This window comes from Dasypus novemcinctus, chromosome 16, assembly GCF_030445035.2.
Source record: "Dasypus novemcinctus isolate mDasNov1 chromosome 16, mDasNov1.1.hap2, whole genome shotgun sequence".
NCBI lineage: Eukaryota > Metazoa > Chordata > Mammalia > Cingulata > Dasypodidae > Dasypus > Dasypus novemcinctus.
In genome coordinates, this window is record NC_080688.1 from 34713065 (window position 1) to 34737940 (window position 24876).

At 37.9% G+C, this 24876-nt stretch overlaps 1 non-coding gene across 1 annotated transcript; it reads right to left on the reverse strand.

The window, feature by feature from the left end:
* Positions 1 to 22333: 22333 nt before the first annotated feature.
* LOC111764288 (small nucleolar RNA SNORA31) lies at positions 22334 to 22465 on the reverse strand. Its single transcript, XR_002796938.2, has one exon. It is a non-coding gene; the product is annotated as a small nucleolar RNA SNORA31 (small nucleolar RNA).
* Between the last annotated feature and the right edge of the window lie 2411 nt (positions 22466 to 24876).

The window sequence follows — 24876 nt, forward strand, 5'->3', positions numbered from 1 at the left end:
ATGATGCTAGAAATCAATAACAGGTGGAAAGGGGGAAAATTCACAAATAGATGGATATTAAACAACACATTCCTAAATAATCAATGGATTAAAGAAGAAATTGCAGGAGAAACTGGTCAAAACCTTAAGACAAATGAAAATAAGAACATAACATATCAAAATCAATGGAATGCAGCAGAGGCAGAGCTGAGAGGAAAATTTATGGCTCGAAGACCTAACTTCACACCTGGAAGAACTAGGAAAAACAACAACAAACTAATCCCAAACAAGGCCAAAGGAAAGAAATAAAAAAGATTAGAACAGAAATAAATGAAACAGAGAACAAAAAAACAATAGAGAGAAGATAAACAAAATCAACAAACTCTTAGCCAAATTGGCAAAGAAAGAACGAGAGACAATGCGATAAATAAAATCAGAAATAAGAAGGGGGACAATAAAATAATTCTAAAAGGAAATTAAAGATATTTTGGATAATATTAAAGAAGGAAAGGCATCTTTTCTTTTTCATTACCATTTCAAAAACCTGTTAGTGTCTACTTTATCTGTCTCTGGGACTCTGCTGAGGTGTGCATAAGGGCAACCCCTCTAATAACTTCCTGGCTTTCTATCATCATGGCAGATGGAGTTCAGTGCCATGTCAGTTGGCCCTACTTTGGAGTTTGTGTTTCTATGTGATGGAGCTGGACTCAGATGTGATATTTGTACACAAGCCTCTCCTGCTACTTTTACGGGAACTGTAGTTGGTGCTGGGATTTAATATATACTCAGGGGACCTGAATCTCTGGACTGACCATATGATAGCCAGGCCCTGAGTCTCAACAGACTTCTGCTCCTACACTCTAGTTTATTGGACTTACCCCACTCAGCTAACATGGAGGTGAAGAAGGTCAACCACCACACCAGGGAGCCAAGAGTGCCTACAACTGAAAGCAGGAGAATTGCATCCAGCATCCATGTGGAATCTAAGCCCTCTCTTGATATAGATGTAGAGTGGACACAATCATTCCAAGGTCCACAGGAGGGAGGAATAGAGTATGGATTAGAGTGGTCTTACTGATATTCTATTAATGAACTATTATGATTAGTAATCAAAGAAAATGTGGCATTGGTGTGGAGAAAGTGGCCATGGTGGCTGCTGGGGTTAGGGAGTGGAAGGAAGAGATGTGACGTGGGGGCATTTTCGGGTGTTGGAGTTGTCCTGGATGGTGCTGCGGGGACAGTTACCAGACATTGTATGTTCTCCCATGGCCCACTGGGTGGACTGTGGGAGTGTGGGTTATGATGTGGACCATTGACCATGAAGTGCAGTGGTGCTCAGAGATGTATTCACCAAATGCAATGAATGTCTCATGATGATGGAGGAGGTTGTTGTTATGGAGGGAGGAGTGAGGTGAGGGGGGTGGGGGGTATATGGGGACCTCATATTTTTTAATGTAATATTTAAAAAATAAAGACAAAAAAACCTATTAGTGCAAAAAAGTACACAAATAAAAATATCTATAATCAATGAGTTTTCATAAACTGAATACACCTGAGAATCTACCATACCAGATCAGATAATGAAATAGAACATTACCACAGCCTAGAAACCCACCTCACACTCCCACTAATAACTACTTATCCCAAAGATAACAACTGTCCCAAGTATTTCTTTTCTACTTGTTCTTTACACTCAAATGTATGTTTTCAATATTCCATATAACAGCAGTTAGTTAATTTTCATTGCTGTAGGAATATCCCATTGCATAAATGTACTATCATTTTCTATTCTTTGTGGTAGTTTGGTTTCAGATTTGACTCAAAAATAATGAGATTTTAGAGAGTTATAAACTCATACACATATCGTTTTATCCGTACACTTATTGGGGGGGGGGTATATCCCTAAGAGTAGGACTGTTGGCTCGTAAGTTATGTGAATATGTAGCTTTAGTACTTACTGCCTAAAGATTTCCAAGGAAATTGCATCAATTCTGATTCCTACCAAGAGAGTGTGAGTATTCCAGTTTTACATTCTTGCCCACAGTTGGTGTCATCAGACTTCTTAATTTTAACTACATGGGTTGATAGTGTCATCTAACTGTGGCTTGAATGCAATGTTTGATGACTAATGAGGTTGAGCACACTTTCATATATTATTGGCCAAATGGAGATCCTCTTTTTTAAACAACTGATCAAATCTTCTTCACATTTTTCTATTTGATTGTATCTTTTTCTTACTGATTTGAGAGAATTTTTAAAAAGTATTATTTATATATTTATTGAGTCTATATATATTGAAAATAACTTCTCTGCAGTGTCTTTCTCACTCTCATAATGGTGCTTTTGTTTTATTAATTAAGAAATTCCTAATTTTATTACATTCCTATTTATTAATCTTCTCCTTTATGATGCGTTTTTGTTTTGTTTGTTTAGCCATCTTAGCTTACTAAATAAATCTATGCTTATCACAAGGTCATGAAAATATGCACCTATGGTATATTTTAGAATAATTATTTTGCTTTTCATATTTAAATCTATAATTAACTTTTCTCTCTTTTTTGTTGGTATCTAATGAAGTGTCACGACTCTATATTTTTCCTTATGGATATCCAATTGGTCTTCTCCTTTACTACTGCTCTACAAAGCTAATTTTATCATTAATTTAGAGTCCATTTATGTGTGAATCTGTTTTTTGGCTTTCTATTCTGTCCCAATAGTCTATTCTTTTGTATTTGGATCAATAGCACACTACCTAAATTGTTGTAGCTATATACTACATATTGATTTTCAATAGTGTAATAGCTTAAGTCCAATTTTGTTGTTCTTCTTCAAGGTGATCTATACTTGTCTCTTTGTATTTTCCATAAATAGCTTGACATTTTTCACCAAAATGTTTTGCTGGAATTTTATTTGTGATTCCATTTAATCTATAGACCAGATAAAAGACAATGGACAACTTTGCAATATTGCATCTTCCAGTTCTGAAACATGGTAGTCATTCATTTAATTAGGTCTTAATTAATTTCCCTCAAAAATGTTTTTTTAGTTTCTTGCATAGGGATGTTTCATGCTTTTAACTTAAAACCTAGGTACTTGATATGTTCTATGCTATTGTTTTATGTTTTTGTAACTGGTATCATTTCTAAATTTCATTTTCTTTATATTTGTTGCTATTCAATAGGAAAACAGCTCATTTATATGTTTTTTTATATATAGTGATTTTGCTACACTCAAGTAGCTTCTATATTCTTTTGGATTTTTTACATTTAAAATCATGTCATTAGAAAATACTACCAATCCTGAGACCTTTTATATTTATCCCATTCTTAATAAGCTGTCTAGATCTCTGCAACAATAGAGAATATAAGTGATACTAATGACTTTATCAGAAAGATAAAGGTAAAGCTTTCAACATTTCTTCATAAACTTGATGTTTGTTCTAAGTTTCTGTCATTAAAAAAAGTTTAATTTGTTACCAAATTAAAGAAGTATTCTAATCTCATTCTTACTAGATAATAATGAATGAAGCTGAATTTTAATAATTTTTTTCTATAACAATTGAAATGGTCAAAATATATTTCTCCTTTATCACTTAATGAGTTGAACTCCAATGAATTACAATGAATGACATAGATCGTAAAAAGTCAAAAATTGTTCCCTCATTTTCCATTCTCTAAGGGTTTTCATATGATTGGCACCATTTCTTCTTAAAATTTTGGCAGGAAGTCACCAGCAAAGTCAATTGTACCTGCAGCTGTCTTTGTGGGAATGATTTTAATTTCAGATTCAATTACTTGAGTAGATAAATGTATAATTATAATTACAGTACTAACTCTAGTCATTTGCTTTGTTTTCTAGAAAGTCAAGCCAAATTGAAAAATTTATTGGCCTGAAGTTAACAATATTGTATTATCATTTTAATATCTGTAATAAACATAATTACATCCTTTTTCAACCCTGAAATTGCTTCCTTGTGATTTTTCTTATTTTTTCTTGGTCAGATTTTATTGGATACCAAATCCATTAACCTTTACAAAGAAACAATTGTGCATGTATTAATCTTTTATTCTAGATCTTCCATTTCTATTAAATATCTATTTTTATTATTTCTTCTACTTCTTTTTGGTTAGTTTTGAGATCCCTTTTAGCTTCTTGAAATGGCCATTTGGGTGATTGATTCTCAGTCTTTTTTCTTTTTAAGATTATAAATTTCCTTTTAAGTTCATCCATAGCCATTCTATAATATTTGCTTTATAATATTTTCATTCAATCTATTAAAAATGATTTTCATTGATAACCAGCAAGATGGCAACAGAATAAGGAACTCCTAGAGTCAGCTCATGCTACAGGGCAGTTAGTAATCATCCAGAGCTATCTAAAGCACCTGTGTGGAGGGCTTCAGAAGACCATAAGAGAACCCGACAACATCCTTGAAAGAATGGAAGAAGGAGACTGCCCACCTGCAGAGAAGATTCTATGCTGCAGAAGCCAGTACCCATCCTCTACTGGCAGCACAAAGCTGCCTTGGGAGTTATTCTATGGCTGGAATTGGAAGCTCCATTTTCCAAAACTGGGGAAGGAAGAGATTGTGGGGCACCAACTTTAGCTATTGATTAGTAAATTTGGCTGGCTAAGGTGTAATCCTAAGAACAGTTAAAGTTTGAACCTGTCCAAGTTGGAAAGACACCAGTAGCCACTATTTTGACTCTGCCCCCAGCATGAGGGGAAGTGGAGGTTATTGAAAATCACAATTACTGTAAGGATCAGCTTCTTTCCACCCAGATTGGGCTGGCAGGGAGGAAACTGGCAGAACCTGCACCAGCCTTTCCAGGTAACTGCAGGTACAATTAGCTGGCACAGACTGAGTAGTTGGATGTTTACTTGGGCAACTGTGGTCATTGTGGAACAACACAGCATAGACTGCTGCCCACACTTGCAGCTCCACCCCTGTCCCAGGCAGGGGAGGAAAGTGACACCTTCATCAGTCTCCCCAGACAACTACAGTCTAGGTCTGCATGAAGTGGATTATTCCACATGGTTGTGGCTCTGTGAATACCCCTGCCAAAGGAGAAAAGTGGGAGAGGCCTCATCAGTCCCTGGGGCAATGCAGGCAGATTGAGTCTCCACAGCTTATAGCACCAACTACATCCTTAGTTCCTACTGCACAACCAGCGAGGGAGAAGGGGCAGAAAAGCCCTAAACTAAAAAGAAAAGCTGCACCCAGAATAAATACTCTAGTAAGCCAGATGCCAAGACAACAACAAAAAACTACAATCCATACAAAGAAACAGGAAGAAATGGCCCAGTTAAAGGAACAAGATAAGCCTCCAAATGACATAAAGTAGTTGAGACAACTACCAATAGATGTTAGAACAAATCTCCTTAATAAATTCAATGAAATGACTGAAAAGATTAAGGATATTAGGAAGATATTAGGGGGAAAAAGACACAGAAAATATACATACATAGAAAAATAGCAGATCTTATGGGAAGGAAAGGTTCAATAAATGAAATTAAAAATACACTGCAGTCATATAACAGCAGATTCGAGGAGAAAAAATAAAGGATTTGTGAACTTGAAGACATGGCCTCTGTAAGTGAATACACAAAAGAACAGATGAAGAAAGGAATGGAAAAAAATTGAACACAGTTTCAAGGAACTAAGTGACCATAGAGATGTGAAAATATACATTTCATGTGTGTCCCAGAAGAAGAAAAAGGAAAAGGGACAGAAAGAATATTTGAGGAAATAATGGTAGAAAATTTCTCAACCCTATTTTATGGACATAGATATCCATGTCCAAGAAGCGCAACATATTCCCATCTAAATAATTCTGAATAGACCAACTCCAAGACACATACTAATCAGAATGTCAAATGCCAAAGACAAAGAGAATTCTGAAAGCAGCAAAAGCAAAGCAATGCATTACATAAAAGGGATACCCAATAACATTAAGTGCCAATTTCTCATCAGAAACCATGGAGACAAGAAGACAGTGGTATGATATATTTAAGATGCTGCAAGAGAAAGACTTCTAGCGAAGAGTCTTATATCCAGCAAGATTGCCTTTCAAAATGAGGGCAAGTTTAGAATAGTCACAGATAAACAGAAACTAATGTTTATAACAAAGAGACCAACCTTGCAGGAAGTACTAAAGGGTGTGCTAAAGTCTGAAAAGAAAAGACAAGAGAGAGAGGCTTCAAAGTGAGTCTAGATATGATTACATCAGTAAATGTAACTCAAAATCTCACAAGAATGGTGAAAATAAAATATGACAGATAAAACCCAAAGATCAAAATGGGTGAACGAAGAACTGCCTTTACAGTAATAACATTGACTGTTAATGGATTGAACTTTCCAATCAAAAAACACAGACTAGCAGAATGAATAAGAAAATATGAACCATTTCTACATGGCATTCAAGAAACTCACCTTAGACCCAAGGTTACAAATAGATTGAAATTCAAAAGCTGGATAAAGATATTCCACACATGCAGTACCAAAAAAAAAAAAAAAAAAAAAGCCAGAGTAACTATACTTATGTCAAATGAAATAGCCTTTAAAAGACACTATTAATTTGCAATATGAGGAGGAAGTCAGGGAAAAATTACATTTACAAGAGCAACTAGAGAATCAAATATTTAGGAATAAATTTAACCAACAGATAAAGCACTTGTACTCAGAAAACTACAATGCATTGTTAAAAGAAATCAAAAAAGATCTAAATAATTCCATGCTCAAGGAGTGGAGGACTAAATATATTTAAGATATCAGTTCTACTCAAGTTGATATACAGACTTAATGCAAACCCAATAAAAATTCTACCAGCATCTTTAAACAAATGGAAAACATACTATCACACTTCTTTGGAAGGGTAAGGGGTCCTGAATAGACAAACATCTTAAAAAGGAAAAGCAAAGTTAGAGGACTCTCACTTCTGGACTTTAAATCATATTACCTAGCTACAGTGTTAAAAGTAGCAGTATTGCATAAAGACAGACACATGGACCAATGGAACTGAATTGATGGTTCAGAAATAGACCTTCACATCTATGGTCAAGTGATTTTTGAAAAGCCTGTCAAACCCACCCAGCTTGGGCAGAAGAGTCTATTCAACAAATGGTGCTGGGAGAACTGGATATCCATTGCCAAAAGAAAAAAAGAGGATCCCTATCTCACACCTTATACAAAAATTAACTCAAAATGGGTCAAAGACCTAAATATAAAAGCAAGAACCATAAAGCTCCTAGAGGAAAATGTAGGAAAACATTTTCAAGACCTGGTGGTAGGTTGTGGATTCCTAAAGGAGATAAGAGGTGGGCTGAGAAGGACTATTGATGCTTAATTATTAGAAGTTTCCATTAACTTTGCTGTAAAAGTGTGGAAATGTATAGGGTGGATGGTAACACATTATAGTGAGAGCAGGAATGTGGCTGGAAAGGGTAGTCTGGGGATGTAAATGTCAATTGAAAGAAATCTGGAGAATAATCTAGGGCTGAATAATAGTAAACACAGAGGCAAATGAAAATTGTAGTAGAGTGTCCTTTATGAGCTAGAGCAGATGTACATAGCTATTGTAGGGTGGTGGGAATGTGGAGAACATGGGAAAAACACAACTGGAGTGACCTATTTTCTGTGGTTAACAGCAATATCATAATACTCATGCATCTATACAAAAGGTGTACTTTGTTGATAATGGGGGAATATGGAAAAAGTATGCCAAATGTATGCTATGAACAATGGTTAGTGTTAATAGTCTGATTATATTATCTCACAATCTGTAACTAATGTTCCACCATAATGTGGTGTGTTGATGAAGGGATGTTGTATGGAAATTCTAAAATGAGCATGATTGTTTTGTAAGTTCACAACTTCTGTAATAAAAATATATTTTTAAAAAATATTAGGGTGAGTTTGGAGAAAAATCCACCAAATGTAAGATAGTGACTATAGTTAATAGCAGGATTTTGATGATATTCTTTCATAATTTGTAACACGTGTCTCACAACAATGCAAGGTGTTGGTGGTGGGTTGATGTATGGGACCTCTGCATGATGTTATGCATGTCTGCTTTGTAAATTCACAACTTTTACTATAGACTTATTTTTATGTATGTTCGTGTATGAATGATATAAAAATAATAATGATAATAATAATAATAGGGTGGGTTGAGGGAAAATATACCAAATGTAAGATACTTTGTTTAGTAGAAACATTTGGAGGAAGCCCTTTCATTATTTGTTAAAAATCTTTCACAACAACCTGAATACTCATAGAGCCCTTACCACATGGGAAACAGTTGCTTCCTTTTTGACTTCTTTTTTTATAGAATTACAATATGGGTGTTTAAAACTGTTGCTTCCATTACAAAAATTTCAAATTTTCACATCACAGGTGGAGGTCGATTTGGGAAAGACCATGTAGGGGATAGCTTTATAAAGTCCCCTTTTATTTCTTTCCTTTTTGTTTCTATATGCTTTTTTTTTATGAAATAGACTTTATTTATTATCTTTTTCAAAAAAGATACATAGATCACACAAAATGTTACATTAAAAAATATAAAAGCTTCCCATATACCCTATTCCCCACCCCACCCCCACTTCTCCCACATCAACAACATCTTTGGTTAGGGTGGTACATTCACTGCATTTGATGAATACATTTTGGAGCATTGCTACACAGCACAGATTATTATTTACATTGTAATTTGTACTCTCTCCTAGTCCATTCAGTAGATTATGGCAGGATATATGATGTCCTGCATTGGTTCCTGCAATATCATTCAGGACAACTCCAAGTCCCAAAAATGCCCCCATATCACAACTCCTTTTCCCTCTCCCGGCTTTCACCAACTCCCATAGCCACTGTTTCCACATCAATGGTATAATTTCTTCCATAGCTAGAGTCACAATAATTCTATAATAGAATACCAGTAAGTCCACTCTAATCCATACATCCTGGGGAGGACTAATGCCATGAAAAAGAGGGAACTGTATCTCTCCAGAGAAAGGGTGGCACCCAGGGCATTAGGGCTGTTGAGCAAGTCAGGCCCTGAACACTGTTGCAAGTATCTCTGGACGTGGCTCCCCGGGAAATGGAGATTGGCTGTCGTTGTGGGCCCCAAGGGGAGGGGAGAATGGATGTTGAATGGATGGAACCAAGGTAAATTTGGGTGTAAGAGAGGAGTTTCACTAGAGTACACAGGGATGGATATAAAACATGTAATATTACACCAAAAACATATAGGGGATGACAGAGTAATAATGTAAACCATAATGTAAAACATAGGATAACTAAAAAATTTAGAAAACTGTATAGCCTAAAGTGTGGACCACAATGTAAGCACAGATGTCACCTTGTTTGAAAGCTATTGTCTTGGAGTCTGTATGTCAGTTTCAGTAAATATGATATGAATAAGTTAGGATTTTCTCTTTGTCTTGAGCGTGGGATAATTTGACAAGTATATGTCTTGGGGTGGGCCTGTTGGGGATTATGATGATTGGGGTGTGCTGTGCTTCTTGGATATGTACTTCTGTCTCTTTCAGTAGATTTGGGAAGTTTTCAGCCATTATTTCCTGCAACACTCCTTCTGACCCCTTTCCCTTCTCTTCTCCTTCTGGAATGCCTATAATACATATGTTTGAGCTTTTTGCATTATCATTCAGGTCCCTAAGTCCTAGCTGGATTTTTCCTATCTTTTTATCGACCACTTCTACTGTGTGTTTGATTTCCGATGTACTGTCTTCCACATCACTAATTCTCTGCTCTGCCTCTTCTAGTCTGCTGATATTTGCTGCAAGTGTATTTTTGATTTCTTGAACTGTGGTGTTCATTCCCATCATATCTGTTATCTTTTGGCATGTGTCTGCAATTTCCCCTCCAAGTTTTGTCTTCATGTTGTTAACCTCTTCCTTTACTTCATTAAATTTGTCATTGATAAATGTTCTTAGATCTTTAATTACTTGTGTGAAGTTCTGCTCCCCTTCCTGATTTTTAGTTTGTTCATTGGATTCAGCCATGTTTTCCTGATTACTGGTTTGGTTTGTAGATTTTTGTTGCTGTCTGGTCATCATTTTATCTCGACGGGTTTAATCAGTTCCTTATCTTCTTTGTCTAGTCTTGGGGATTAATTAGCTTTCATTTTTGCGTATGTGTTATATCTTCTCTTTGTCACTTTGTTCTTCTTATTCTAATTTCTTATTGCTGGTTGAGTTCACTTTTAAGGAGAGTATTAGGGTCAGCGAAAGGCAATTGTGTAAGCAAGGAAAAAATGTAAAGTAATATTGGTGATAAATCGTTAACAGAGCAAAAATATGAGATCTGGGAGGATGGATATTAGATTCATGTAAGTTGTGTCGAGTTATAGCAGTAGGTAGAGTACCTATAATGAGGTAGTCGACTGAATATGGGAGAAATATGGTATGAATTAAAAAGCTAGTATTTTCATGAGAGAGGGAAAGAGAAAAGAAAGGCAATATTTCAAGAGTGGATAACAGACAGAAAACAAAACAGAGATATTAGAAGTTAAGAGTTAGACACTTTGTGGATCAAAGAAAGTGAGGTGGAATATAGGAGAGACAGTAGATGATGGAGGATATCAAGATGTAGGGGAAAGGGGATAGTGTAGGTAGCCAAAATCAATTCACACAGAAATGAGGCAGTGGAGGATGAGGAAACCTAGCAAATATGAGGTGTTCCCTACAGCACCTATTGTATAATTAAGATAAAATAAAATAAGAAGAAAATGAGGGACAAGAGAGAGAGAAAAAATAAAAAAGAGAGAAGAAAGGAAGAAAGAAAAAGGAGGTGGGTAAAGGGCGGGGAACAGGTAGGGAGAAGAAAAAGCAAATATACCTCAACTACAACAGCAACAACAACAAAAAAAACCCTAAATAACTGAAAAAAAAAGACTTTGGGGGATATGCTGGGAGAAAAAACTAGGGGATAATGCAATGTTAGCAATCAGGACATTAAAAAAAATAAAAATAAAAACAAAACAAAACAAAAAAGAAAAAATGCAAACATTGAGGGCTAGGACATTCAAGGACCTCAGATGGACCTCAGGGCATGATGGATTCAGGGATGGAAAGTCTGAGGTATTGAAGACTCAAGATGTGTGAGTCTCTGTGGTGTGGGCCACCATGGTTTAGGGGACTCAGGCCTGGCAACCTCAAGTCCAGTTAACAGGTTGCCTGCGAGCACCACAGTGCAACACAGCCTTCAGGGATCCCCACAGCTGGGTGCCAGCCCTATGGGTGAGGTCACATCCACAAACTCTAACCTGTGTGTCTGAACCCCACAATTCACTCACTCACTGGGGTCTATTCTGTGGATGTATCACCAATTCGACTTCAGGACCCCTCCCACCCTGTAAGCCCCCGGAACGGCCACCTGGGGGCGCCTCTACACTGCAGCTGATTTAATGACACAGATCAATAGCCAGGCCCGGGGGTGGGGCTCCAGCTGGAAACACTGATAACAGAGTCCAAAACTGAAATTCCCACGCTTCGCAAAATATTCCCCTAATTGGCTTCCAGACGTCTCCCACCCTGCCAGACCCTGGTGGCGTCTCTTTATTGCTATCAATTTAAGTCCACTGCAGATCGGCAGCCGGGCTTGGGGGTGGATGGGGCTCTAGGCAGAAGCCCTATTATTTGTGTCCGCAATCAAAAATTCCCCCGCTTCACAATAAAACTCCCGTTTGTCTCCCCAAATTGGTCTGCAAAGGCCTCCTGTCTGTTAACCCCTCAATAGGCCACTCAGGGCTTATGAATTCCCCAGTACTGCAGAGCCTCCAGAAAACACCACTGCAGCACCGGTGCTGCAGCTCCGCCCACCCCAGGAGGGAGCGTCCAGTGCACAGCCCCGACCTCCGTGTAATAGAGTCTCAATTATATCTTATAGACGCATTTTCTCTGTTACCTTCCCACCAAATCGATGTCCAGACACCTCCTGCCCTGCAAAAATTCTGAAACAGCCTGGTCCCAAAGAACCTCCAACGCTGCCCAGCCACTTCTTTGCAGGAGATATTATCAGGTATGCTCACTCAGCCACTATCTTGCCCTGCCCCCCTGTGTTTCTTTTTGTTGCGTCATCTTGTTGTGTCAGTTCTCCGTGTGTGTGGCACCATTCCTGGGCAGGCTGAACTTTCTTTCATGCTGGGCAGCTTTCCTTACGGGGTGCACTCGTTGCGCATGGGGCTCCCTTACATGGCACAGCACTCCTTGTGTGCATCAGCACTGCTCATGGGCCAGCTCCACATGGGTTAAGGAGGCCCAGGGTTTGAACCGTGGGACCTCCCATGTGGTAGATGGACACCCTAATCCACTGGGCCAAGTCTGCCACCCTAATCCATATTTTATTCCTCCATCCTGAGGACCCTGGGATAGTTATGTCCACTCCACCTCTAAATTGAGAGGGAGCTTAGATCCCACATGCTAATGGATAGAATTCTCCTGCTTGCAGCTATAGACTCTCTTGATTCCCTAAAGTGGTTTACCATCCTCACCTCCTTGTTAGCTCACCTGGGTAAGTCCAATGAACTGGAAAGTAGGTGTTGCAACTCTGCTGATGCTTGTGATACAGCTGGCACATAGTCAGTCCAGAGATTCAAGTCTCCTGAGCATACATCAACTGCAGCACCAACCACAGGTTGCGTAAAAGTGACAAAAGAGGCATGCATTGAGAGGTCACATCTGAGTCTGACTCCATCACACTCCAGAGCACAAATTCCAAAGTTGGGCCCACTGACAAGGCACTGAATTTCAAAGCCAGATGTCATGATTGTAGGACCTAGGTGTCTCCATAGCTCTCAAGAGCATCACTACCTGGGGTTGTATCTACTTTGGTGTCTCTGAGATCCTGCTTAGATGTGTGTAAGCACAACCCCTCTGATGATCTCTTGACTCATTTTGAAGTCTCTTTGTCATATAAACTTATTTGTCTTTTATTCAAGGTCTTTTCCTAGTGGCATTACCAGCTGGTGCTTGGTGGTAATCCCTCGGCACCTGGGAAGCTCATCCCTGGGAGTCATGTCCCACACTGGGAATGCATGAGTAGGAGGGCATTCTCCAGGGCATGCACACAGGGTATATAGATGTTTTCATATGTTTGTTGGGCATTGACATAGGGGGTAGAGTTTCACACAACTGAGGGAGTGCTGAGTTCCCATTCTGGGGCATTCTGTTGTACTCCCCAATGGAACAGCAACAATCCACTAAGTACAAGGGCAAAGACCAGTGAAGAAGGATGGTCCAATGATGGGCCCTTGATACTGATGACTATGCTTATGAGTCTGTGTGCTTGACACTTCACCTAGGCCTAGAACTGCAAGGTGCCTAACAGTTACCTCCTGAAAGCCTACATGTTGCTCAAACGTGACCACTCTATAAAGCCCTTTTAAACATTAATCTCTGTACCATATGAGGGTACATGGTGTAAAGACAAACAGGAGGAAATTCCTGTTATCATGGGATACCTCAGTAATCACAATGCCAGCTTCAAGAGCCAGCTCAGATACCTGATGGAAATGAAGCCTGGCGGAACAGGATGATCCTTCCCAGAATAATCATGAGACATAGGAAAGGTGGGGATGATGTTAGAGTTAATCAATGAGAAAGAAGAAATAAAAGATAAGTGGAGGCAAAGTATATGAACCTAACTGGAGGGGCAAGGACAAGATCCAAGTGCAGGTATGACAATTAGAAATTTAAAGATTCAAGCATATTAAGTAAATATAATTCTTCAGAAACAAAGTGAGAATGATTTAAAAAAGGAAAGAGGAAGAAAATATGGTCATGAAAAAAATTAAGTCTACGTTAGAGAGTAATTTGGGAGACATGTTGAGAAGGGTATAGACCAAGGTAACTGATTATCTAATTATCTATTTCTAACAAATATGTAAACCTGACCTGCTGCTTATATGGGAAAACTGAAAGATTTTATGTCACTCACTTTTCCAATTTCTATGTAAAGGCAGTGAGCTAAGAATATTAAGCAAGTGAATTATGCAAATTTTACCCATATATGGATCCTATAATCATAAACTTGTATTTCATGGTGAAATTGATTAAGCAAAATCTTTATTTCTACTGAGAGCTTTAGAGATTAGTCTCTGACCAAAATATCTTCTAATGATGCTAACATAACTTTACTTTTTTGAAAATTACAATTTGATTCTGTTAGTTTTTAAATTATCTTATGTAGGCCACAATCCTAGTGGGCAAACTTTCTTCTTGCTAGAAGTCCACTGGGCCTCATTAATAGCACCCTTTTGTTACAACTTGCTATAATTCTAATGTAATTTCAGGAAAACTTATTGTCATGAATGGTATATGTGATGTTTAATTTCATACATCAATTTGACTAGGATATAGTTTCTAGTTGTTTGGCCTCATTGTTCAGGCCAGTAAGAGTTATTCAGGCCGGTATTTCATAGTGGATTTACATCCATAGTCAGTTGATTGCATCAATGGCTTATTGCATCTACCATCAACAAAAGAGACTGCCTTCAGCAATGTGAGGGATCTCCACATCCAATCAGATGAATGGTCCTAATGCACTACATCAGTCAGTCAAAGGGGTGCTAAGGCAAAGTACTAGAACTCTGTTGGCTTTTTTAAAGAGAATTTATTTGGAGTAGATGCCTACAGTCACAAGGCCCTAAAGAATCCAACTCAAGATACCATAGGTGGTATTTCCTCACCCAAAGTTATTTGCCACATGTTGAAGTAAGATGCCAGGTGATGTCTGAGAGGGTTCAGCCTTCCTTCTTCCTTTTAAGGCTCCAGGTTCCCAGCTTCTTCCAAACTCAGTTGTAGGCTGGCATAAGGCTCATCTCTCTCCTGGGGCTTGTTTCTTTCTGGGCTCAGCTGCTCTGCTCTCTTCACAAGATCAGGTGTAGACTATCAGGCTTGTCTCTCTTCCCAGGACCTCTGCAATGTCTAATGGAGCCTTCTCTCTTTCCTCATGTATCTGCTTCTCTGTGTGTCTACTTCTGTGTGAGTCTGTTTATCCCCACCAAGGGGGTGGGGACTCAACTCTGCACACCCTAGTGATGTTGTCAAATATTAATAAAGGCCCTAATCTTGATTTAATAGTAAAAGTGAAACCTCTGAATCTAATACAATCTAATATGCCCAGAGGAACAGACCAGTTTGCAAACACAATTCAGTGCTATTTTTGGAATTCATAAACAATGCCAAACTGCCACACACAGAAACTAGGAAATTCAGAAGTCAGAAAGAACTATTGCCTCTTCTTCAGTCAGTTTCTTCTTGGCAATACAATTTCACTTTCTTCAGAGTTCCCAGCTTGCGTCCTGCCCTACAGAATTCAGATAAATATGTCCTGCCATTTCTATTTCTCCAGAGAACCCTGACTTAATATTGCTCTGCTGTGGTGTGTTACATGTCAGTACATTACATATACTGACTAATACAGTATATAAGATGTATAGCTAAAATTCATTGGTAAGACACAGTAAGAAGAGATTTTTTCCCCAAAGGGAGTCAGTCTTCACAGAGCCTTAGGTTGTGCTGTAAAGCACAAGTAGGTCCAGGGCAAGTGTAGATGAAAAAGCAGGTGCTCAGAGCATGGAGAAGAGCATTTCAGCTGACAGAACAGCACACACAGAGGTCCTGCAGTAGAAGGAAGGATGGCCAGTTTGAGGAGGTGAAACAAGCTCCTCTGCTGGAACACAGTTATGGAACGTAGTTCATGATGAAGCTGAAAGTGTAGGCAAGCACCAAACCAGGCTGGGTCTCAAGGAGTAATGTAAAGGGGCTCCATGTGGCCAGAAACCAATGGGGAGCCATTCATGGGTTTTAAGGAAGGGTTGGTAGCCTATTTGTATTTGTGTTTTTAAAATGATGTGATGTAAAAAAATGTAAATGTAATGTAGGATAAAGGAAGGGATTGAGAGTGATTTGCTAGATCTAATAGAAAGAGCAAAACAAATGACATGTGCAATTTAGTCATTTCAGAATTATTTGAACATGTCACACATGCACATCATATGCCAGGTGCTATCAGAGCTGTGAAAGTAGAGATACAGATAAATATTATATTACTTATTATATATATATATATATATACCTTCTCAAATATCTGATCCAAAGGAAATTTTTAAATGTTATGTCATTTTTTTATTAAATAAGAAAAAGAGGGGTATAGATAAAACGTCTAAGAACACAGTGAAAGAGAAGCTCAGAGTGTGCTGAAATACTTTGGCAATTCTTTATCAAAGAAACAGAACTCAAGAGGGGGACTTAAAGAGTTGGCAATTGTTTCATTATCTACTGACATGTAACACACCACAGCAGAGCAATATTAATCATTTATTCTGCTCATGATTCTGAAATCTGGGCATAGCTCGAGGAAGCTGGTTGCTCTATGCAGCATCAGCTGGGGAGAGTCCATGGGGGATGGAAAATCGGCTTGTAAAATAATTTAATCACAGGGCGGCCAAGCTGGTACCTGCCCTCAGCTGGGCTCTCAGCTGGAAGGTTGGCTTTTGTTCCTCTCTACTTGGGTTTCCACACAGCATGTTGGCCTCAGAGTAGCTCGTCTCCTGATATGGTGACTCAGGGCTCCAAGAGCAAGTATTTGAAGTCCTCTGATTCTTTAAAGCTGGCCCTGGTGCAGCATCATTTTTGCCATACCGTATTCATTGCCTAAGCAGTCAATTCAAAAGGAAGAAACAAATTCTCACCTCTCAATGAGAAGAGTAGCAAAGAGTTTGCAGTTATCTCTAACTCTGCCACAGGAAAATTATTTACATAGAGTTTTGGGTAAAAACTATTTAAGGTAAGGGGCAGTTGTCATAACTCATAATATATATAATAAGTGAGGGAAATGAGTGTAACTCAATGATTGAGCATCTGCTTCCCATGTACAAGGCACTGGGTTTAATCCCTGGTACCTCCTTAAAAATAAATAAATAAAAATATAACAAGAGAGATCCACTATATTAAGAAGTATATTGCTCTGAACATACATATTTGCTGAATTATAAATACACATTCATAACCATCATTGGCATATTAACAATGTAATTATAAATCCATATTTTAACTTCATACTTCAGTCTAAAGAATAAGGTGTCATGCTGAACAAAACTAGACTTATTTTATTATTATGTATGTGACTCTAACTCTATTCCAGGACAAAGATCTATTCCAGGGCAATGATATTATTTATGTGACTCTAACTGTATTCCACAGAAGATAAGTTTGATTCTAACTCTTCCTTATTGATTATTTGAATAACACATTTGGTAATTTGCTAAGAAATAGTGAACTTTTGGAGTGTTTTCAATATAGATATGGGATAAGTCTAAAAATGTACATAAAAACGGGAATAATGGGCTGCGGACTTGGCCCAGTGGATAGGGCATCCATCTACCACATGGGAGGTCCACGGTTCAAACCCCGGGCCTCCTTGACCCGTGGGGAGCTGGCGCATGCACAGTGCTGATGCGCGCAAGGAGTGCCGTGCCACGCGGGGGTGTCCCCCACTTAGGGGAGCCCCACAAGCAAGGAGTGCGCCCCGTGAGGAGAGCCTCCCAGCACGAAAGAAAGTGCAGCCTGCCCAGGAATGGTGCCGCACACATGGAGAGTTGACACAACAAGATGACGCAACAAAAAATTCCCATGCTGCTGACATCAACAGAAGTGGACAAAGAAGACGCAGCAAATAGACACAGAGAACAGAAAACTGGGGTGGGGGCGGGGGAAGGAGAGAGAAATAAATAAATAAATAAATAAATAAATAAATAAATAAATAAATCTTTAAAAAATACTGGAATAATAAAATATGCCAATTAAAATATATTTATGGTGTTTGAATTTCATATTTTAATATAATGAGTAGTATTTATTTTTTTACCAAATGTGACATGCATGGAAACTAAAATGTTTCTGATCAAAACTAACTTTTTTGTTGCTTTTATTGTTCCGGCTTCTCTGTGGCTTCATATGAAATGTAATCAACAATACTTTTCTTCAATTTTAAACTAAGCTTTGTATTCTATTATATTTTCTACATCAAAGCACCTCTGATCTAATTTAGAGGCTTGCAGTATTTTTGTGGGGGATTTGTACAGCATGGTGTTTAGTCTCACTGTGTACTTGATATGCCTGGTAATATTAATATTTGTAATAAAGCAGCACCTCTAACACCAAGAGAAGTCATATTATCTAGCTAATCCTCAGAACACTCATAGGAGCCAGCTTGCTGATACGTGTGAGATTTCCAATTCTAAAAGGAAAGGACACTGGATTTAAGCTATTTAACAAAGATGATGACTAATATGTGCTCTGTTCTTAGGGCATAAAATGAACTATTCCAAGAATTAGGAGAAAGATCCTTTAGGATCATTTAGGGACCAACTCTGCCAAGGGAAATTTGTGGACCCCTTTAGAGCCTCCTTCAGGCTGCCTAAAGTTGAAACATTCATATGAACTCTAGTCTGAGGTGGACACACTGCCAAGCTAGACCTGCAAGCCTTTTGAGGTAAGGGAAGAATATTCTTGGCTAATGGCCATTCAGCTCATGATATGTTTCTTACTGATGGCTCTTAGCCAAAAAGAGCTCCTTTCCAAGCTCCTCTTTTGAAAGCTCCAATATCCAAACTGGTGGAAAAATAACAAAACACACTCTCCCTCACAAGAAACCTGCCAAATCTAACACAGCTAACTCCTTTAGATGTGAACCTGTGGAAGTTATCCACTCAGAGGTCTTACTGAGACCAGAAGAGTCATAAGGAAGAGCATGAAGCATAGTAGCTCGAGAGATACCAGTGAGAAGAGGGACTTAGCTCTGTGCCAGCTAGGAAGTTCTTAGAAAGGATTAGTGATAATGTCTGTACAAATGTAAACACAGACACAGTGCTGTTGTGGCTTAATTATCCCTCACCACACTAGCAATTTTGGCACCTGCCAATTTGGGTTAGCTCAATATGACAGGAAGGTAAAGTAAAGAACAGTAGAAATCTTTATACTCTTATTGTACATCTCCCTGCCACACTCTTCCACCCCTAAATAGCTTAGAATATGGAGTCATCTGTGGTACCTAGTTTCTGCCAAATTAATCTTTAACCCATTTACTGCAAAATAAAAGGGCGGGAGAACTAATTTAATTGCAACTCAATTGCTTAGAATGGGAAACAAGATCAAGGCTTCAGCTAGGAGCTAATAAATAAGATTACAAAAGAGAAAACACATGATAAGAAAATGATATAAATAGATGCTCATGCAAAGCTTTTCACAAGAGCAAAAAATTATCCAATCTCTTATGGCATACTAGAAAGCATACAAGTTTAAGATTCAAAAATTATTTCAGTAATCAAAAATCTCCCCAAAATGAAAAGTCCAGTACCAGATGGCTCCACAGTTGAATTATACCAATTGTTTAAAGAAGATCAAATATTAGTCTTGCTCAAACACTTTCAAAAAATTGAACAGGAAGGAACAATACCAAACTCATTCTATGAAGCCAACATCACCCTAATACCAAATCTGAATAAAGATATTACAAAAAAAGAAAATTACAGAACAATCTCTCAAATGAATATGGATGCAAATATCCTCAACAAAATTTTGAGAACTGAATCCAATTCATTAAAACAATTATATACCACGATCAAGTGGGTTTTATACAATGTATACAAGTGTGGTTCAACTCTAAAAAAATCACATTAGTAAGTTGAAGAAGAGAAATCACATGATTATCAAATTGATGCAGAAAAGGCACCTAACAAAATACAGCATCTTTTTTTGATAAAAACACTTTGAAAAATAGGAATGGAAAGAAACATGCTCAACATGGTTAAGTGTATATATTAAAAATCTAGCTCTAATGTTGTATTCAATGGTGAACAACTGCTTTTCCACTGAGATCAGAAAGAAGAAAAAATGCCTACAGTCTCCACTGCCATTCAATATTGTGCTAGAAGTTCTAGCTAGAGCAAGTAGGCAAGAAAAAGAAATAAAAAGCACCCAAATAGGAAAGGAAGTAAAACTTTCACTATCTGCTGAAGATATGATCCTATACCTAGAAATTCCTGAAAAACCACAATAAAACAAAAAGAACTAATAGATTACTTCAGCAAACGGTGGGATATAAGATTAATACACAAAAATCAATAGCATTTCTATATACTACTAATGAGCATACTGAGGAAGAAGTCAGAAAAAAATTTCATTTACAACAGTGACTAAAAGAATCAAATATTTAGGAAGAAACTTAACCAGGGATATAAAAAACCTGCATTCAAAAAACTATAAAACATTGCTAAAAGAAACCAAAGAAGGCCTAAATGAATGGAAAGACATTCCATGTTCTTGCATTGAAGACTAAGTATCATTCACACAGAGAGCAGAGAGCAAGCAAGCCACAAGGGGGGAGGGGAAATAAAATAAATACCAAAAAAAAAAAGATATCACTTCCACCCAATCTAAAGATTTAATGTGACCCTGATACAAATTCCAGTAGCCTTCTTTGTAGAATTGGAAAAGCTAATTAGCAAATTTGTTTGGAAGGGTAAGGGCCCCCCAATAGCCAAAAATCTTTAAAAAGAGGAACGAAGTTGGAGGACCCTCACACACTGACTTTAAACCATATTATTTAGCAATAGTGGTAAACAAAACAAAACAAAACACATGAAACTGGCATAAAGACAGATTGACTAAGGGGTCACATTGAGAACTCAGAAATAGGGCCTTACATCTATGGTCAAATAATCTTTGACAATGTTGCCAAACCCATTCAGCTGGGTCAGTACAGTCTATTCAACAAATGGTGCTGGAAGAACTGGATATCCACAGCTAAAAGAAAGAAAGAGGACCCCTAACTCACATCTTATACCATAAAAATCTCAAAATGAATCAAAGAACTACTAAATTTAAAAAATGGGCAAATGACTTGTATAAACATTTTTCAAAGAGGAAATACTAATGGCCTAAAAGCATATGAAAGTCTGCTTAACATCCCTTGCTATTAGAGAAATGCAGGTCAAAACTACAATGAGGTATCATTTCACGTCTTAAAGAATGGCCATTATATAAAAAACAGAAAAGTACAAGTGTTGGAGACGATGAGAAATAGGAACACTCCTTCACTTTTGGTGAGAGTATAAAATGATGCAGCCTCTGTGGAAGATAGTTTCGTGGTTCCTCAGGAAGCTAAATACAGAACTGCCATATGATCTGACAATCCCACTACTAAAAAAATATTCATAAGAACTGAAAGCAAGAACATGAACAGATATTTGCACATCAATGTTTATAGTGTCATTAATCACAATTGCTAAAACTTGGAAACAACCTAAGTGCCTGTCAATGGGTGAATGAATAAGCAAAATGTGGAATATATATATATGTACACACACAATGGAATACCATTCAGCTGTAAGAAGAAATGAACTTGGGAAGCATATGACAACGTGGATGAACCTTGAGGATATTATAGTGAATTAAATAAGCTAGACACAAAAGATAAATATTGCATATTTCTGTTATGAACTAAATACGAAGAGTAACTTTATGTTAAACTATAGAGTATAGATTAGTAGGAGACAGAATGTGGGTTAATAAAGGCGAGCTGATACTGAAAGTATGTAGAATCCTTAATAAGGTTGATTGTAAATATGTGGTAATGGATAAAGTTGATTTATAAATGTGACTGAGGGGTAGTCTAGGGAGGTCAAAATTCATTGAAAGAAAGCTGGAGGATAATCTAGGGATTGTATAACATAGTGATATTTTTGGTAGATGAGGATTATGATTAATGATATAAATACAAAAGACTTTCTCTACAGTATTAAGAACATGGTGATACATGGGAAAAATACAACTAATGTAACTTGTTAACAGTAATATTGTAATATTTTGCAGCAAAGACAAAGAAGATATTGCATCAATGTTAAAGGTCAAAAAGACAAGAACATAGGGTTTCATTTTATGAGATATAAATATGATTAAGCATCTTTTTTCTTCATTTTCTTCATTAACAAGGAGACCTTGGTCATGACAGGTAAACAATCTGTATCATTCTGAACACTGGAGAAACAACTGAGTTTGTTTTAAAATTAAATAAGATAAACATGCCTGGACAGAATTTTTTAAAGTAATGCTTCTATATTTGTTAAGCCGCCTTTTGTCTGTTATTTTATTTTTTGAAGTTGAAGTACAATATACTCAAAAAAAATTTTAAGCAATTTTACTGTTTTGCTTTTACTAAAATCACCTGAGGGCTTGGTATATGCATGAGTTTTGTTTTGTTTTGTTTTTTGCTGTTTTTAAGTTTATTTCTAAGTTTCAGAGATTGTTTCCCCTTCCACATGTTTTTAGAATTTCCTGTATTCCTCCATTCAATCTTGCTGCCACAACCAGACAGACAGAAAGCACGAGGACCTTCTTTTTCAGGCATCTGTAGTGTAAACCCTAGCAGTAGACATTAACTGCTCCAGCTCTGTCAGAGATGCATCATGCATTGTGCATGAACTTTAACTTCAGTAACAGAGAAGACAAATGAAGGAGCTCCTTTCCCAAGAGATGTTCACTTGTGGTGTTGCTGTTGTGTGCTTATGTTTATGTTCATTTCAGAGGTTCCAGGGAGAGAGAGAGAGAGGAAGGGAAGGAAAGAGTAGATGTGAGGAACTCATTGCATTTGGAGTAGATAAGGAGGCCAAAGAGACCTGAGCAAAGGGGAGCTTAGGTACCTTGTATCAAAAACATCTGCTCTTGCAACCAACAGAACATAATCGAAGAGGTCTCCCCTATTTTTTATTCCTCTTTTTCCCCACATGGCAGACTTACATTTCAAACTCTCTCACTCTTTTACGTCCATTAATCTCCACAGAGACTCACACAGCCACACATCTCTCCCAAGTAGAGGACCTGCAGTATACACGAAGAGATGAGTCAAAGGTTCAAATGGGAAGTCAACACTTCCTAGGTTTCAACTAAAAAATAATAACAACCTTTATGCCCCTTATAGTCACTGTTCTCCAATCTTTTCTTTTTTAGGAAGTTCCAGAGATTGAACCCAGGACCTCATACATGGGAAGCAGGTGCTCAGCCACTGAATGACATCTGCTTTCCCAATGAGAATTGGTTTTATCATTTGCTTATTTATTTGTTTTTAGGAGGCACTGAGGTTCCAACCAGGACCTCATAAATAAGAAGCAGGCACTCAACATCTTGAGCTACATCCGCTCACCCTAATCATGTTTTATAGTTTCTTCTTACAGAGGAAAGTTCCCTTTCCTAAAGCTTTCTGGTATTTTAATTTAATGCAGCACATTCCGTTCACTAAACATTTCAACTTAAAAATACATTTCTAGGGAAGTGGCTGTGGCTCAATCAGTTGGGCTCCCGTCTACCACATGGGAGGCCCTGGGTTTGCATCCCAGGGCCTCCTTGTGAAGGCAGGCTCACCCACAAGTTGCAGAGCGCTGCCCGGCCCACAAGCACCACAGAGAGCTGCCTCAGCAAAGTGACACAACAAAAAAGGGAGACAAGCAAAAAATACAGAAGAGCACACAGAGAATGGACACAGAGAACAGACAGCATGCAAAAAGCCACAAGGGAGGGATAAAAAAAAAAAAAAGACATTTCTAATGATACAGAATTTATCCTCTCAAAGTCCATGAAATAGGAATAGGAACAGGAAGAAAAAAGTCCCTCTATCATGCTGTTAAGGAAATGGATTATTTTTTTATAAGTCCTGAGATAGTGCAGTATTTATTTGGTGACCTGTGGGATGTCTACACTATTTTCTCTATTTTAAGATGGAAGAAATGCAGTAGCAGCATAACCTTGAGCTCTGTTATGGTTGCAATTGGCCTGGGCTGAAGCACCGAGGTTTTCCTGGAACTCGCTGCCCTCATATGTCAGTTGGGGATAGACTGAAGGGTTGATTATGAATAATGTATCTGCAGGATGGAGGACTCTAACACTGTAAACTCTCAGATGATTGTGGTTACCATTCTTTCCTCTTGGGTTATTTAATTACATTCTTATATACAAGAAAGAGTCAGTAAAGTATACTAAATATACCGGCAATGACATTAGTCAGGATTCTTGATCCATATTTCAGCTAATGGAAAAGGTAGTTCCAAAGATATAATGCTACTACTTTATAAGATGACTGCTAAAATGTGTGATCAAATTCTCCCAGGAGGGTAAAGATGGTCAACCACCACAACAGAGAACTGAGAGTGCCTACAACTCCAAGCAGGAGAATCGCATCCATCAACCATGTGGGTGGGATCTAAGCGCCTTCTCAATATAGAGGTGGAGTGGACATCACTATCCCAGGGTCCAAAGGATGGAGGAATAAAACTTGGATTAGAGTGGACTTACTGGTATTCTACTATAGAACTATTGTGACTATAATGGAAGAAACTATAGCACTGATGTGGAGAAAGTGGCCACGGTAGTTGCTGAGGGCAGGGAGAAGGAAGAAGAGATGTGATGTGGGGACATTTTCGGGACTTGGAGTTGTCCTAAATGATATTACAGGGACAGCTGCTGAACATTATATATCCTGCCATAACCCACTGAATGGCTTGGGGGAGAGTGTAAACTACAATGTGAACTATAATCCATGTGGTATAGCAGTGCTCCAAGATGTATTCACCAAATGCAATGAATGTGCCACAATGATGAAGGAGGTTGTTGATGTGGGAGGAGTGGGGGTGTGGGGTATATGGGAATCTCATATTTTTTAATGTAACATTTTTTGTGATCTATGTATCTTCAAAAAAATACAACAAAAAATTTTTTTTAAAAATTTCCCAGGAAAGTAACCTCAGATCCTTATCTTCTTCACCTTGCTACTGTGTATGTGCTATAAATCTGTGCAAATAGACTTAATTTTTTCATTGTCGGGAA